Source organism: Canis lupus, chromosome 1, assembly GCF_003254725.2.
Source record: "Canis lupus dingo isolate Sandy chromosome 1, ASM325472v2, whole genome shotgun sequence".
Classification (NCBI taxonomy): Eukaryota; Metazoa; Chordata; class Mammalia; order Carnivora; family Canidae; genus Canis; species Canis lupus.
In genome coordinates, this window is record NC_064243.1 from 15,104,313 (window position 1) to 15,122,007 (window position 17,695).

A 17,695-nucleotide genomic window follows, 5' to 3' on the forward strand; every position below is an offset into this window, starting at 1 on the left:
GCCATTAAAGCTGGTAGTAGAAATAGTAATAGGAGTAGGCATTATGGCATCACTAGTGGCAGTGATGACAGTGTTGTAGCAGCAGGAATAACAAGCAGTGATGGCGGAAGTACTAGCATGGAGTGTTCACTTGATGCCAGCCTTTGTTAAGTCCTGTACCTTTATTATTAAGTCTTTGCAAGAATTCCAGGAAAAGGTATACTTTTCCCCTTTGACACAAAGACAAACCAATAGTGGTGTGTTGGGATGGCTCCTAGGATCCCACCAGCTCTCATCAGAGCTGATTGGCACATCTCTTTGCAGCTCCTTAAATTGAGTGTTGACATTAGGGCTCTTGACAGATGCTATGGGGAGAGTGAACAGGTGAACTTGTATTCTTCCTCAGGAGTAACTATAGCATGTTTCATATGTGACTCACCATGACATGGATCTGATGGTGATGATGCCTGCCAGACCCCTAAAAGCAGTGCGAGGTCAGGTCAGGAGAGGGGGCAATAATTTCTGTCGGGAAGGAAGAGTTTAAGGTAGCATATGAACTAAACCTTGAAAGATGGAAAGGAGGACCTTCCAAGTGAAAGCAAATGCAAGCCCTGTCAGGAGAAAAATACTTGAAATTGAGTGGAGAACGGGGCCCATTCAATAGAGTAGTGAGAGATGGGGCAGGAGAGACAGGCAGAAAACAGTAGCTAGGAGCTGTGAATGTTGCTAGGCCGAAGTATTTTGAATCTAGTTGTTCATAGTGAGCAATGAAAGGTTTTTGAGCATGCAAACGAGCCAGTCCAGTCACTGTTGAGTAACGTTGCTGGACTGTAGCGGAGAGCCAATGGGAGAGTCAGTGGAGAGTCCAGGGGAACCTGGAAGGAGAACTTTGACCAGGACTCCGGGGGTAAAAGAAGGATTGGTGAGGAGTCTGAACCCCTGAGGACACAAGTCTCCATCACTGGGAAACTGAATCGATGTGCAGGCACGTGGGTACGGGGGTTGGGAGGCTAATGAAACAATGACAGGAAGGTTTGTGCTTAGGTTATGGCTGGAATTGGGAGCAGGCATTCATTAGAGGCAAGGTAATAAATTTAGTTTCAGATTTAGGAATAAAAAATTCATCCTTCCATGCCTGATATTTAAAGAGGCAAGAACTTTCCTTCTTTTTTTAGTCCAAAACTTTAAAGCAGCTTTGGACATAAAGAATGTGAGCTGCATCCTCTCCCTGAGAGCGGTTCTGACTGCTTCCAGAGCACACACTGCATCCAGGCCCCCTGCTCCTGACCCAGGGCTGGACCTGCTCCAAGTGGCTTCCTACAGCCAACTTGGTGAAACTGATCTGGACCTTTTGACCTGTCACCTCCCAGATGTTCCCTTTACACAATACCCATTCTCACGTTGGAATCATGCGTATTTTAGCTTTCATTTTTCTAATGTGTAAGGATTGTATACATAGAGGACAACTGGATACTCTGTCCAAGGAAAAGAAAAACTCCTGGTAAAACAAAATAAAAATCAAACAAACAAAAACAAAAGAATACAAAAATCACAGTGATGTTTATTTATTTTTTCTGTTAAAGGAAAAAACTTCTAATATCTGTTTTCAAAAAAAAGCACCCCTCTTTTGGAAAATGATGCAGAATTTGGACTCAGGACATTTTGGCTTAAGACGACTTCTGGCTCTGCCCCTCGATGTGTGATGCTGGGTGTTTGCTTAACCTTGTTGAGGCTCAGATATCTTCTTCAAAGGGCTTAAAGGTTTAACGGTTTAAAGTGTTGTCAAAGATTATCATGACCTAATACTATACATCAAATTCTGTTTTATTTTTTTACTTTCTCTGTATTCCCCTTCTCATCTCTCTTCTCAGAGTACCTCTTGCATTTTCTGTTGGCTCTTAATTATTCGATATTGTAATTATTTACCTCTCTTTTCCCCATATTATAAGCTCCTTGAAGATACAGATAGTGTCTTTTATCCCTATCAACTGGATACTTAGCACAGTATTTGACACATCCCAGGTGTTTAGTAAATAGAGTGCCAATGTGTTTTTAAGCTGTAAAAACGTATTTAACAGTTTGATATTATTATTCTTTCTGCCCTCATTCTTTTAATTTTGTTTAATATTTTCTCATACTTAATATCTGTTCTTACCACTAATGTATTAAGAGGCATGTATAATTAGACAGTATAAAGGCAAAAAATTTCAGAAAAGAATAGATTTTTACACATGATAGTTTTGTTCTTGGACAGCAAATAAAATAAACCCTGATACCCTGATAGGTCACAAGTGCTCTAGACTTTGGCATCATTTGTTGTTAATATGAAGCTAAGGAATCCTTTGTAGAGATGCTAAGAAACCTTATGAGAGAATTGGGGTTTGTAAAATGACAGTGGTCTAGAATTCTGGGACATTTTTTAGTTGTCTAGTTAAAGGGATATGGCCACAAAGTTATCTCTGATGGTTTAGCTTTTTTATCTCTTTAATTCAGGGGGAAAGGGGCTGATATGAGAAGATTTCTATAATTCTTTTCAAGGTCAACAATGCTTTGACAGCCCCCTCCTTCTTGAACCTAGATCCTATCAGTCCAGTCTTCACCATATGACCATATTTACATTTCCTTTTAAAATGTTTTTATTCTATTGAGGGCAGCGCGGGTGGCTCAGCGGTTTAGTGTTGCCTTCAGTCCAGGGCCTGATCCTGGAGACTTGGGATTGAGTCCTACGTCAGGCTCCCTGCATGGAGCCTGCTTTCCCTCTGCCTGTGTCTCTGCCTCTCTCTCTCTCTCTCTGTGTCTCTCATGAGTAAATAAAGAAAATCTTAAAAAAAAAACAAAAACAACAAAACCAAAACCAACAACAACAACAAAATAAAATGTTTTTGTTCTGTTGAGTTTGGCTGTGTATAGAAGTCTCTGATGAAAATTGCTCCACAGTTTTCTAGAACTCGGTATTACCATTGAGAAAGTTCATGTGTTTTAGCAAAATGATAGAGGAGACTGAGAAAAAGATATGGGATCCCAGAGAAAGGAGATCCAACGTAGAGGACCAGCAAGGAGAAGGCGTAGGATAACAGTTATGTACTAGGCCTAGACACAGAAACCAGGCTGGGTGGGGGTGGGAGTGGGGAGGGCCCCAGAAAAAAAATGAAGCTAGTATTAGTGGGTTTGGGAAATTCTTGCAGTATTTGTTAAAATTATTGATAAGCATGAGACAGATCTTTTGAACATTTGAAAAAATAATAGTGACACAGATATAAAGAAGAGGAGAAAAGAATAGGCAGTCGTTAATCCAGAAAAACAAAACTATTCTGGAAAACAAGAATTAGAATCTTGATGTACAACTTTGCTTATGATAGGAAATAACATTCATTCATAATAAGGTATGTGTTGACTATTCTTTTAGTGAAAGTTGAAATAGAACTGTGTTGAGAGGGTGAAGGAGTAGAGAATGGGTGGGGATATTTAGAGATAATTAAATCCTCAACTACTGTACTGGGAAGTCAAGTGCTAATATCTAAAATAGATATTTCATGGGGCGCCTAGGTGGCTCAGTTGGCTAAATGTCTGCCTTCAGCTCAGCTCATGATCCCAGGGGTTTGTGATCGAGCCCCACATGGGGCTCTCCACTCCGTGAGGAGTCTGCCTCTCCCTTTCACTCTTCCTCTGAGCTGTCTCTCAAATAAATAAATAAAATCTTTAAAAAATAGATTTTTGAGGAAATATCTGTGTAAGCGTATTACTTAGAAATATATGAGCAGGTACTTGAAGAAAGAACTTCTGGGGGTGCTTTTGGGTATTGGGTTTTGGGGGGGACAAGGCACTGCTTTTCCATTTATTATAAGCTTTCCAGTACTGTATTGTTTTTTTTTTAATTTATTTTTTATTGGTGTTCAATTTGCCAACATATAGAATAACACCCAGTTCTGGCACCTATATTTCTGATTGTGTTTTCATAGGATCAAGAAAGTGGAAATCCTTTAGTGCAGGATTTTTCAGAACTCTGGTCTTCTGAAGCTTTTTCAAGGTAAAATTGCTAGGCTCTGCCTTCGTCTTATTTCTCCTTTTCTTTATTACTGTATCCTCTTTACTAAGCTCCATCTTAATCTGTATTATATATGTGGCAAGGCAGATGTCTTCAGTAAGTTGGTTAACTGTGGTTGGAAAAGCTGTATCCTGTCCTTCACCATCCACCATCCACTTTCCACTTCATTGGAGAGTCAAATGGGACAAATCAAACTATGCAGGTTAGTAGAATATATTTTAAAAAATACTAAGAGAAGATATAGGTGAATATTGTTTTTATGATACTGGGTTGAAGAAGGCTTCCCAAAGTATCATGATAGGTAATGAAGGATAATGTTAGTAGATTGAACTAAATAATTACTAGACATTGCTATATTTTGAGTATAAAAATCAGCAACATGCATGAGAAAACAGTCTTCTAGAACTCTGTATTACCATTGAGAAAGTTCATGTGTTTTAGCAAAATGATAGAGGATAGATAGAGGTACTACCCTTACCATACTAAAGAGCCTTTATACTCATTATTAAAAATGATGATCAAATGACAGTAAGAGAAATCCATAAAAGAGGAAATAAAATGACCTATAATATATGATAAAATTTTACTTTTGCAATTAGCTGAAGAAAATTAGTTACTTCTATCCTATTAAATTGGAAAACATTATAAAACCTATGTTGAAAAAAAAATAAAAAATAAAAAAAAAACCTATGTTGCTGAGAATGTGGAGAACTAGACATTTTCATATGCTTCAGATAGAAGTGTAGACTGACAAAAGCTTTCTTGAAAGCAGTTTTGCAATATGTGTCATGTCTTGAAAATGAGTATTTAATTGGTCCCAAGGAAATAATTTTTTTTTTTTAAAGTTTTTTTTATTTTTTTTATTTTTTTTATTTATTTATGATAGTCACACAGAGAGAGAGAGAGAGGCAGAGACACAGGCAGAGGGAGAAGCAGGCTCCATGCACCGGGAGCCCGATGTGGGATTCGATCCCGGGTCTCCAGGATCGCGCCCTGGGCCAAAGGCAGGTGCCAAACCGCTGCGCCACCCAGGGATCCCAAGGAAATAATTTTGATAAAGATTTTATTTGAATTTAAATCTATTTGTATTTATTATGCTATTCTTATTATAGCAAAAGAAAGATTAATCCAGATTTCCAGTGATAGATGATTTTAAAAACTATGATATACCTATGTGAAGGAATATCATGCAGCTCTGTTTTTGAGGGAAGATCAACAATTGGTTTGAAAGCTGTTCTAAAAAAAAAGTTTTATCAGAAAATGGGAAATCTACCCCAGAAATACCTCAAAATGAATTAATACTGAGAGTCAAGTTATATTAGAATTAGCTGATCATAGGCTGGTTATTATCCATTATTTATAGACCTCAGTTACCTTTATAGAGTGTAATGGTAGAAGGCATTGTCTTTAAGTTTGAGATTCAATATTCTCTACTCCTCCTTGATACCACCATCTCATGGCTATCCCCACCAGACCACACCCAGCCATGCGCAGATAGCCATGCATATGTAACAAGAATGCTTATTTGATCTGCAATCTCTAGCATTATTTAATTATAACATAGTGATACAATCATGGGGCAGAGATTGGTTTGATATCCTCCTCTTTCTGGGCTATGTTTATTCCTTGATGGTTCTTCAGTAGTGTTCTGTAGCTCAGTAACAGAACCATGTTTCAAGCAAATGTGTGAGGTGGTCTTAATTTGAACTCTGAATGGACTCCCCCTGCTCCCCCAAAATCTAGTCCAGTTAGTTTCTAATAGAATCACTGAATATATACTTAAGCTTGTTGTTCTTCTTAGGGACATTTATCAAGATAACAAGGGGGATATATTAAAAAGAAGATTCCCAAATGGCTCAAGCAAAATACATTGGTCTAAAACTAGCCAAGTGGAGCCCTCATGGGTTCCAGTAGTGACCATTGGGTTCATGAAGAGTGAGAACTGTTTTCAGTATAGGATCTTCTAGTCATTTCGGGGTCATCAGAACCCAATTTAGTGTCAGCATCAAGATCACTGACTAGCTTCAGGCCTGGGTCAAGAGGCACAAATCATAGGAATATGTAGCCTCATACAATGAGGTGTAAGAGGGATCTTGTCTACCAGTCCTCCATTAAAGACCTTGTACTCGATCATTTTGGCACTAATTCCTGTTTTCTGGCTATGCTATGAAACAATCACCTCAAAATGTAGTAGCTTGAAACAGCAATTATTTTACTAATTTTTGTGTTTTCAATGGGTCAGGACTTTGGATGTGTTTTGGCTAGATGATTCTGGCATGGGGTTTCTCAGGCATTTGCAGTCAAATGGTGGCTGGACTGGGACAGCAGGAGTCTGGTGTCACTGGAGTCTGCTGGGCCATCTCTTGTCTCTTCACATAGTCTCATTTAGTATGTTCACATGCGATTTCCATCCACATGGACTAATTTGGGCTTCCTCGTAGTGTGGGGGCTTCCATGAAAGCATTTGGGCTATGTATGTGGTCAGGGCTCCCAGGTGGGTACATTCTCAAAGCATATAATGCATTAGCTTTAATGACCCAACCTTAGAATCCTCTCAAGCTTCACGTCTGCTATATTCTGTTGGTTATGAGCCACTTCCCAGTCCACACACTTAAAAGGGAATTAGGCTCCACCTCTTGAAGGGGAGTGGCAAGGCCCCAGGAGAGCCTATGGGATGGGACATTATTGTGACCATGTGTAGAAAATACACTTACTTGCACTTGGCTCATCAGTCAAGCTATTCAGGGCCACTGAATTCAGTGTGGAAGAACTTTTGCATTTTCAGATGAGCAAAGGCAAGTTTTTGTATTTGGAAAGGGATTTAGGGGGTGGGGGAATAGTCATTCTTTGATTAAAAAAAAAAACATATATAGAGAGCAAGTTCTGTTTGAATGGCCTAATTTCCATATCTGTTGTGGTAGAGATGGGTGTATGTAAAGGTTGGGTGTGTCTATATAAGTGATACATGCACAACTTTTGCATAAGACTGCTCAGGCATAAAAAAATAAGAAAATATGGTTCTGACTATTACTGAGTGACTGGAGAATTGTTATCAATGGATCATTTTCAACTTTAGTACAATGACAAGTAGTAAAGTAAGTTCTGTATCAAGTGTTTAATATTCATAGTTTAAGGATATTAAAGTCATGATCACTAAGTATTGGGATTTTAGCAAAGTAGAACAGATTAAAGAGATGGTAGAAAAGGATGTGACTTGGCTATAGACATGTGGCTCTTTGAAGAAGTATTAAAATATAAGCAGAGCAATAATGAATAAAATAAAATTTAGTAATATCTGGAAATAAGAACTCATTGAAGAAATACAAGACTGGTGGGTCATAGTGGATATCATTTCCTCCTAGTTTGACTTCTAAGTGTTTTCTCTTTGGGTCTCTTGCTCTGCTTATGCTAGCCATGGAACAGGTGGCATTTCCAGCCATCAAAGTAGGAACCCAGAAATTAATGTAAGATTCCTTCTGTCTCTAGCTGCCCCAGTAACTTCTATACCTTCACCACTATAGCTACCTCCTCCGTGATGTCTCCGTTCTAATCTGTTCTATCAGCCAGAGAGATCTTAACCAGTCACTCACCTGCTAAAAGGTCTCTAATGGCTCCTCCTTTCTTAACTGATAAAACTGAACTCCTTGACAAGGTACTCAAGGACCTACATGATCTGCCTACCATTCTAGCCTCATTTCCCTTCTCTCATATTTTTTCGTTCATTAAAATAAACTACAGACCCTGTATTTTAACACCTTCATGCTTTTATTCAAACAGATGCTTTTTCCAGGCCCTTTACTTGGCAACCTCTCTTCCAGGAAGCATCTGTTAATTACGAGACCTGTCTTCTGTGCCCCCATGCCACTCTGTCCATTATGCCCGATCAGCCCACATGGTCTGCTTTCCCCACTAGCCTGTGAGTTCTCTGAGGGCAATGACTGTCACCCTTGTGTCTTCAGGATTAGCACAGTGTCAGCACCAAGCAGGAATTTAATAAAAATTGGAATAGAATGAAATTAAACAAAAAGTGAACAATGATTTAGCAGTATAACATTCTCATTTCAGTGCAAATCATGGCACTGAATATGGCAATGTTAACAGAGTAGGATCCTGAGGATCTGCCAGGTGAGACTGGGTTCCTCACCAGAGCTTTCTCCATGTCTGAGAGCTGCAACCCAAAGGAGGCTGCGAAGTGAGTGTAGAAGCTTGGATCAGGTTCAGAGGAGTCCTCAAGGCTTTAAAGATGAAACCTAACAGTGTCCAAGGAAAAGAAATTAAAAAAAATATTTTTTTTATTTTTAAGTAATCTCTACACCCAACATGGGGATTGAACTCCTAACCCTGAGTCCATCCCAGAGTCGCATGCTCTGCCAACTGAGCCAGCCAGGCACCCCAGGAAAGGAGGCTGGGGAGGAGAAAGGCTTAGGGGAGAAAAAGTCAAGGTGTAGCTCAATAATGGCATCCAAATTTTAAACATTCATTTTCACTGAAGATAGGCATCTCCTCGGAATCAGGAGCAGGGACCATGTCCTTAATCAGTAGAGGAAGAGATTTAAACAAAGATTTCCTGAACAGTGATGCTAATAAACTGGGACAGGTTGCTTATGGAAATTGAGCAATCTGCCCTTTTTTGGTCAGGGAGAGAGGACGGGCAGGAGACTGCAGAGGGGGATGCTTCCACAGACTCAAGTAGGTCTTCCAAAGGTGGAAATGGAATCCAAGGGCCATAAGGCCTTTTGCAAATTCCATAAATCAGTGATATTTTCAAATGCTGACTTTACATCATGGTAAGCATTTGCAGCATTTCACTCATTCTTGCCTAGAAGAAATGCTGAATTTATGAGCATACAATGCAAAGAACTAGCAGTCCTTCTCTCTAGTCAGTTGGTGATGATATTTGCTACTACCTATTTCTACTTTTACTTGCTGTAAAGGATCTGTTAAAGGAAAAAACTTTCTTTTGTTGTTAATGACTTGCGGATTGATCTCAGGTAACACTTGTGGCAAGATAGGATTGTTAGCTCTGCTGTCTGGAAAAATTGTGTGTCTCCATTGCTTTTATGTTGGCACTTTCCCCCCTTTCTGGTATTTAAATACTATATAGCAGTGCCACAAAGATGTTCAGATGTTACTAGTGGAAACTGCATTAGCAGTTAAAACTCCTGTATATTTCTTTTCTGTGTCAGTAAAGGAATTGGGTTTCTTTGGAATGGAAAATGCTCTTATGTATCTTTTGCAAAATTTATTATTTCTTTCTCTTATAATCCCTTTCATTTTTTCCCCTATGCAGTAAAAAATCATTAAAAGAAATGCGTATAAACTCTACAAGGTTTTGTTCTTATACCGTAAGGCTAAGAATAGTTTAACAGGAACCAATCCACATGCTTTAATCCATACGAGGGAAAAAGATTTTGTAAATGTTTCTCTTCAAAGTGCTAAAAGTAAATGAAGGTTAAAAGGGAAGAGTAGAAAGAAACCTTATTAATGGGAAATACATTCTGATAAATCAAACTGATTCCAATCTTAATAGTCAATTTAAATAATGGAATTGGTTAATAGTATCAAATTAGGATTAAAGAAGGGGATAAAAATCTATTTCCACAAGTTGTTGCAAAACAAGGCATTCACTGGCTGATGCCATATGATATCAGTCTGATTCTACTGTACACAATAAAGCATGTCCTACGATAAAATCCTTCTGGGAGATGTGTTTAATCAGATGCTTTTGATATTATTTGAATAAAAGCTACCGTGGACTCAGAAGAATCAAAGAAAAAATCTTTAGCTCCTGCAATCAGTCTTCATCCACTATGGATGCTGGTGCTCTGCACATACCCTGTCCTAATCTACTCTCCTAAGCATGAGCTATCTGGTTGGGATTTCACATTTGTCTTCTCAGAAGCCACAAACAAGTTTGTTTGGCTTAATAACCATGTTCTACACTGATTATTCATTCCTAAGCTTCTCACAAATCAAGTCAAGATAAAGATTTTTATGTTGGCAGGAATTTTAATGGACACGGGTAAGTACAATTAACAGCCATCCAATAATAATTTAAAATTACTGTCTTAGCTAGCGTCTTTTGGCTTCCACAGAACTAAATCAACACTTTCACTTCCCAGCACAGTCTTTCTATGCCATTGACCAATTTTACCAGATTTTGTGAAGCTATGTCATGGAAACAACAGACGACATGTAAAGTTTTATAACTTACTTTTCTCCTTCTTCCAGGGAGTGCACTACTTTTGCATTTTCCTGAGCTTGCCACTTTAGTCATGGAGTTCACGTCAGCTCCCACTGTCTGTCAGAACAACTTAAAGTGGTCCTCCCTCTGCCATTCTGAAATTGGTCTTTAAATGATAATCAGCTCTAAAGGAGGCTGTTGGAGGTGGGGATTTAGTCCAGTAACGTGGAGGGGAGAAGGCTGCTCCTGGCTAAAGCCTTTTTACCTCCTCTGTCAGTGCCTTGGGGTCGGAAGGCGTCCCTGGGGGGAGTAAGGCCCAGCTAGCTACCAAGTTGCTGATGCAACCTAAAGCTACTTGGGAAGGGAAGGAGAACAAAAGGCATCACTTATGTTAGGTGATTAGCGGCAAATGATGTATGGGGGTGGGAGGGAGCCTGGCGTACACAGGGAAGGGGGGCTGGCAGTTGCCCTTGTCTAGAAGGGGGAAGGACAAAGAATGCTGTCCCTGAACATTTGAGGCCCTGGGGGATTTCTTAACAGAATCAAACAGCAGAGGACTATTAGCAGCCTTGTACAGTAAGAGCTAAAGTTCTTTGGACATGTTGGCCTCACAGGCAGCTGAAAATACCTAGTGGCAAATACCTATCAGCTACTTATGTATTTCAGAAACGAGAGATAATGGGAAGGCTAACAAATTGCACGTCTTTTCCACTACCATTGCTCAGTGTTTCCAGTAAGTACATGCAGTGTCTCAGCTGAGCTGCTCTTTCAAATTATTGTTAATTAAATAATACTCCCTAAGAAATCTGTCATTACTGGCAGCCAGGAATGGGTTTGTTTAGTTTGCCTGAGGCTATTAATGCTCTAACAAACGGGCTCTTAATTGCCAGAAGAGGTAATTTTGTTGGGGGTTGTAGCTCACTCTTCCCAACAATTTTATAGTATATTTTATTTTATATCTTAAACTTTTCCTTTTTGTTTCTCTGTCTGGAGTTGTGTAAGGCCAGAGGGATCTTTCTCTAATGATTCATCCATTGAATTAGCCATTCTCCGTAATGGAAAAAATGCATGTTATTGAATCTGTAATTTCCCCCCCCTATTTCCATTATGACTAAAGAGAAGCAACTAATAACGGATTTTAAAATTAACTTAATTTTCCCCTGCTCATTTCATTACTTATCCTTTGAAATAAGTGACTTTTGCTGGGAGAAATGATTTCTGGTATGTCACAGACGCAACTCTGACATTACTTCTTGTCATCTGTTTTCCTAGTAGACAGGGGTGTTGGATGGGCAGGACAATTATCATTAGATATAGTTGAAAGGGGGAAGGATGAGGGCATTCAGCTCCAGAGAGGAACATGTGCCATGGCCTAGAATTTAAAGTGACCTTATCGTTGAACATTTTCTTTCTGTTCATAAGCAGAGAATAAGGACAAATATTAAGAAAAAGTCACCTTTTTTTTTTTCAGTATTATAAAAACCTCCATATGCCATTTCAAAAAGAAGTGCTATTTCAGCCTTTTCTTAAATGACCTCTTTTTCATCATAATATAATCTGTTTTTTTCACCTTTTGACCGGTACTTTGGTTTTCTAATAAAGCTACATACTTGTTTCAGAGGAATTACACTTTAGAATGCAGCTTGGTGGTATTTCATCCAACAGTTTCATTTGGTTGAATTAATGTGCAGAAGAGAGAGAGAGAGAGAGAGAGAGAGAGAATAGAAACGAGAGTCACATAATCCAACCTCCAAGTGTAACTTTCTTCAACTTCATATTTCAGTATCATTAGAGTAACCTTTATCTGTGATAAAAGCATAATTTAGCTGGATAGTACTAAAACACCTGCATCCACATTTTATCAGTGATTTACTGTCCTGTGGTCAAAATCGTTTCCTTTCTTCCTCTTCACCAAGTTCACGTTTTGTTGTCTGGTGTCACTTGATAATCTTTCATTCTCCTCCCCTCCCCCCACTGCAGGTTCTTGTCTCTCTCTTTTTCCCATTAAGATGTGAATGGGCAGGCATCTCAGCCAATATGTCTATATATGGCTGAATACACTTGGAGAAAAGCAGGGTCTCCTTTTGTCTGGACCCCGATGGCTGCGTGTCATTCCGCACCAACGGGCAGGGCCTCCCTCACAGTAGGAACTTTGCAATAATTGCCAGAACAAATTGAGCTCAGGCTTATCAGTTCCTTTCCTTTTTCAGTTGGAAAATGGAGGGAATGGGAGAACAAGGCCAGTTTTGACCAGTGACAATACACTGTAGAAATAGATTGGATACAGCTAGTGCCCAGTCGTGTTGCAGGCAACAGTCATGGGATATGTTGTGAGCAGGGATGATAAGATGTGACCCCCACAATCATCAAGCTAACTGAGTCTTGTTTCCCCTATACGCTCTGGGCATTCTGCTATGTATGATCTGCATATACAGCAGCAGGCAGGGGAATGAGTGAGCTTTATACACAGACAGTTGACAGATGTGAGCAAACATAGATGTGGCTGGTTGGTTGGTCCTGTGTTCTTTTTGCACACTGTGTAGACCATCAGAGGCAATATGCAGATTGTTTTACACTAGAGAGCAATGAGAAAAATAGTCTTCAGTAAGAAAATTGAATATATGGGAAAGAAATTCATTTAAAAGTCGATTATATATTTCTTCCCATATAAATTTTTTTTAAGATTTTAAAATGTTTTATTTATTCATGAGAGACACAGAAGCAGAGACATAGGCAGAGGGAGAAGCAGACTTCCAGCAGGGAGCCCAATGCGGGACTTGATCCTGGGTGTCTGGGGATCATGCCCTGAGCCAAAGGCAGATGCTCAACTGCTGAGCCACCCAGGCATCCCTCTCATACAAAATTTTTATCAGAATCTCTATGAACTATGTATGATAAGTGATATTGTCTCTGTATCTAGGTGCACTGATATCTGATATCATATATGATATTTGCAGTGTATCTAGTTCCTTCTCTGTGTTTAGTATATATTTATGTGTCTGTGTTTGTGACATGTTTTTATTCATTCATCAATTCCCCATATATGGTTGTAGCTGGAAACTATAATGTACATATGTAAATGCAAACATGAAATTGCAGAGGTGATTTCCATTTTACACACACTCATACTCCAAAGCTTGATTCTAAATTTACAAAGTGCCACGGGTTCCCTTCTGGAAATCTTTTCTGCCTTAACGAGAGACTACACTGGGCTTGCGGGTATCTTGTGCATCCACGGATGTGTATGGTGTCGTCACTACAGGTCAGTTGGGAAGCAGGGCTTTTGACAAACTGGGCAGCCAGCCTGGTTTAGCAGAACTGCTAACACAGCCAGGCCACCTGTCTGTGTGACAGCCCAGCCTATATTTTTAAAAATATTGCTATTTAAATAAACATTTGTGTGTGTGTATGTGTGTGTATGAGAGAGAGAGAGAGAGAGCAAGAGAGAGGGAGTGAGAGCCCCCATTCAATGGGGTTAAGCTTTGCTCAGCTGCTTCCAAAACAACTGGAAGTAGACAAGACAAGGGGCTACAGCCAACTGAATGGCTTTCCATCTGCCCTCTGCTTTGCTTGGAAATAACTAGCCAGACCAACGGTTTTTGCTTTGTTCGGCAAAACCGTTTTTTTTTTTTTTTTTTCCTGGTCTGAAGCAGAGGCTGACATGAAACAAACATGGCATTTCCTTTTAAAAATTGGATTCTGAAATTGGCCTTATCCTTCCAGAAGCACAGTGCCATTGCAGTTTCTTCCCAGTTTTGTAAATGTCATAAACAGTTTGCATATAAAGCTCCAGATTTGGAGGCAGTTACCACATTACGTTTTTGTGATTTTTTTTTCAGGGAGGTGTTTGGTTTTTGGTGGTCATGAAGGGATACACTGTGATGCATGGAAGTGGTTTCCCTTGTACAGAGAGATGAAGAAAATGGGGTAACGAATGATAAAGAACATGTTTGCCAGCCTTTTATTAGCAGTTTTAAAGGAGACAAAAATGTGAAGTCATGCAAATGTGACTTCTTGAAGAACTTCATTAGCATCACCCAGAAGCTATAGTTTACAATAAATGGCCACCGGGGGCCCCCACAGGTCATGGCTCATGGCCAGCTCCTTGCAATTGAAGTGATGCTTACTGTAAGGCGAGTCCCCTGGACACGATGTATGAGGTGTGGATGACAGTACATTATCTAAGCCAATTGCGCTGTAGTGATTTGAAATCAGAAGACTTTTAATGGAGCAAGCAGGGGGAAAAGAAGCTACTGGAGGAAAGCAGTCCATTAAGGTCTCCTGGCAGAGACACCGCATACGCTTATCTTTAAAAGGAGAGGTAAGGAAAAGAACATTTTTAGAAGAGAGTCACCAGTATTCTTTACTACTGTGCTCTCCTCCTCCCCAAACACATACCCCCACCCACGTGCACACGCATGTGCATGCACATGCACCCCTACACACAAATGAAGCGATTGCCCTCACCCGTAAAACCTTTAGCATGTCTTGATGTCTTGAATCTTTAGAAGATGTAAGGAAAAAGAGCTGCTTTAGGGTGAAATAAGGATCGGAGAATCCTGCCTACCAAGACGGTCGTTTCCATCCTGCACACATGTGATGAAAAGGTGAGCTATGTAATTTTAACTCTGTTTTACTTTGAACTTCTGATGGAATCATGGCTGTTCTCACAGACACAATTACGGCCTATCAACTTAATAATGAGAGCGATCACTGAGGAGGGCTGTATGCTGTCTACATGATCGGATTCTCCAGAGGAGGCAACTGGATGTGACATGCAACCGGATCGCCTGGGTTCTAATCTCAGCTCCACCGTTTAATTTGGGCAAACACTAAACATCTATGTGTTTCTCTGTCCACGTGTACGAAATGGAGCTGATGGGCGTGGGGGGCACCTGGGTGACTCAGTGGTTGAGCATCTGCCTTTGGCTCAAGTCGTGATCCTGGGGTCCTGGGATCGAGTCCTGTATTGGGCTCCCCGCGGGGAGCCTGCTTCTCCCTCTGCCGGAGTCTCTGCCTCTCTCTGTGTGTTTCTCATGAATAAATAAATAAAATCTAAAAAAGAAATAAAAAGAAATGGAGCTGATGGTAGCTGGTTTGTGTATCTGCTGCCTAAGTCATTGAATGACCTTGGCACAGTGTCTTTAATAAATATTAGCTATTAGTACTACTGGGAGAAACACCACGGCCGTGGGAACAGGCAGATTGGTTTACATTTACCTCTGATATCCCCCCCCCCCAAATTATTTCATCTTTCTGAGACTTAGAGGGTTTTTCCAATCTATAGTGTTACAGGGTTGCTGTAAGGATGAAATCATCTCCTGTTTGCAATATGCAAAGCATAGTGTATGAAAAACATAAATAGCTGCTCAGTAAAGTTTAATTCTTTCCAAAAGTAGAAAAGACAATACTCCTATGGTTGGTACAAACTATAAAGCCTTTTCTCATAGTTGTTTGCATCTTTTTTTCTGAGTTTCTTTGGGGTGGAGGAGGGGCAATTAATCTATCCAACTTGGGATTTCATATCCGTTTTTAGTTAGGAGTGGATATTTCCCTAAAGGCATTGAAGTTGCAAGTCCTATATTTGGTAGATAGCAGAAAATGGACACTTGTAGATGAGTTGTAATGTTCTGCCTGTCAAAAGGACACACTATTCTTGACTTTTTTTTTTGAAAAAACAAAAAAGCAAAAACAAAACAGACCAAAACACCATAAACATGCTTCTTCACTGTGTCTGTGTAGAAACTGTCAGGTTCTCAAGAGGAGAGAAAGGAAAATTATGCCACAAAAGTCTCTCCAAATATAGAAAAAATGAGAAGCATATTTTCCAATGAAATAATTCGCACATAATTCTAACAGTAGAATCTGACAAGGAAATGTTAGCAATGTGTCTCCCAAATGGCAGACTCACCATTATGTATGGCACCTCTTATTCAAGACTGCCCCAGATGTCTTTTAGGGTCCCTGTGTAGCATATGTCTGTCTTGTTTAAGAACTGTCCCTGGCTCAAAGCCTGGGACCCTTCTGTGGACTTGTTCATAACAAAAGGCTAAGTCCCTCTCCCAGGCTGAAGCTGTTTGAGTCAAGGTAGGCTAAATACCTTCTGTTTTCTGGGGATGTGGACCTGGGATGTGCAGGGAGGAATAGGATGCTGTATCCCGCAGAGGCTGTGCAAAGGAAGACTGGCAGGGAAGAGAGAGACTCAAGAAAGGCACAGGGCCTTTCTCTTGGGAGGCTGAGCTGTCTCAGCCTCCTGTCTTTGGATATCGTGAAGTGCTACCGTAATCATGCACTCATTTCCCCCTTTTCCTAAAAACTAACTTGAGGAAACCAGTTTTGGTTCTGTCAGACCAAAACTTTACTAGTAGGAGTTATGTCTGTCTCATGGAAAACTGGCCTCAAGTTGTGGGAAAAATAGCTTTGAGATTTTCATAGAGTTAATCCTCTTCCCCACCCCCTCAATTGTTTTGATCACCTTTATTAATATGAGCACCTTTATTAATATGATGACCTGCAGAAGGTAGAGTCATAACAAGATGGCCTTGGGATAATGGCAGTGATGTCATGAGCTACATATTCTGTAACTTTGCATGATTAGAACATTTCATGGAAGGATTTATGAATACTAATTTTTTAAGAAGCATACCATGATACAGCATTTAAATAAAACAAAATTTCTCTTGTAAATGTTGGGAAATAAGTTTGAATGTTTTAAGATAACAAGGATAGAGGTTTTTTTTTTTTAATATGGGTAGACAGTTACTCAGAGTTGTTTACAGATTGTGAATCTTGTATTTGTATTTATTTCAAAAAGTGATTCATTACTCTTCAAATGGTGAAAAGAACTGCTTGCTGCTCCTAGGGAATATGTCTTTATTCAGCTTTGTATTGTGTAAGTGATGAGTACACCTGCTTTTTAGGGCAGATCCTCATGTATGTGGGTGGGTTACTGAGATTTTTCTGTAGAATTAGAATGAGGATAGTTTTTATTGACTTTGCCCTCAAACATCACCTTCCATCTGTTTTCTGGGTGCTTTGATCTAATATGCTGTTCAAATTTCTCGTTTTATTTCAATGTTAATTTTTAAAATGAGCCATTAAAATTCACCTGATTTGATAACAAAATTCCAGGCCATTAATTTTTTCTGAACATTAAGTATAATTTTATTTCTAAAATATGAAAATTTAAAGATGTTTTGGAAATCAGATGTCAGTTACTCTTGCAAACCTGGTAACTGAACAATCCAGGTTCTTATAGCCATTTATGTTTTATTTTCTTTACTGTGATGGAAAATATTGTGCATTACTAGCAAAAGGTCCACACAGCCAGAAGATGGGGTTGTGCCATTCTTTGTAGGAAAATGGCAGCTGTAACTATCAGATGCAGATTTATGGTTGAGAGAAGTCAGCAGGCTAAAGGATGAGTACGGTTAATAGATTTGGTGTTCTTTGTTTTTTATGCCTTGTTTATTTAGTAGCTGTAGGAG

At 39.6% G+C, this 17,695-nt stretch overlaps 1 protein-coding gene and 1 long non-coding RNA gene across 5 annotated transcripts in view; one reads left to right on the forward strand and one right to left on the reverse strand.

Moving 5' to 3' along the window:
- LOC112644047 (uncharacterized) overlaps positions 1 to 15,612 on the forward strand; it is a 71,681-nt gene extending 56,069 nt beyond the window's left edge. The window contains exons 6-8 of the long non-coding RNA XR_007411934.1: positions 3,939 to 4,006; positions 4,112 to 4,226; positions 14,048 to 15,612. This is a non-coding gene — a long non-coding RNA (uncharacterized LOC112644047). The remainder of the gene's footprint in view (positions 1 to 3,938; positions 4,007 to 4,111; positions 4,227 to 14,047) is intronic.
- The window catches only part of CDH20 (cadherin 20), a 214,910-nt gene that overhangs the window by 67,975 nt on the left and 129,240 nt on the right, over positions 1 to 17,695 (reverse strand). The window contains exon 1 of one of the 4 annotated variants that reach the window (XM_049112344.1): positions 8,169 to 8,298. The exons of 1 other annotated variant lie outside the window; for it this stretch is intronic. The gene's annotated coding sequence lies outside the window, so the exon portion shown is untranslated. Of the gene's footprint in view, positions 1 to 8,168; positions 8,300 to 17,695 lie in introns of those variants that run through there. 2 more of the 4 variants (XM_025422123.3, XM_049112343.1) reach the window with 2 other exon arrangements.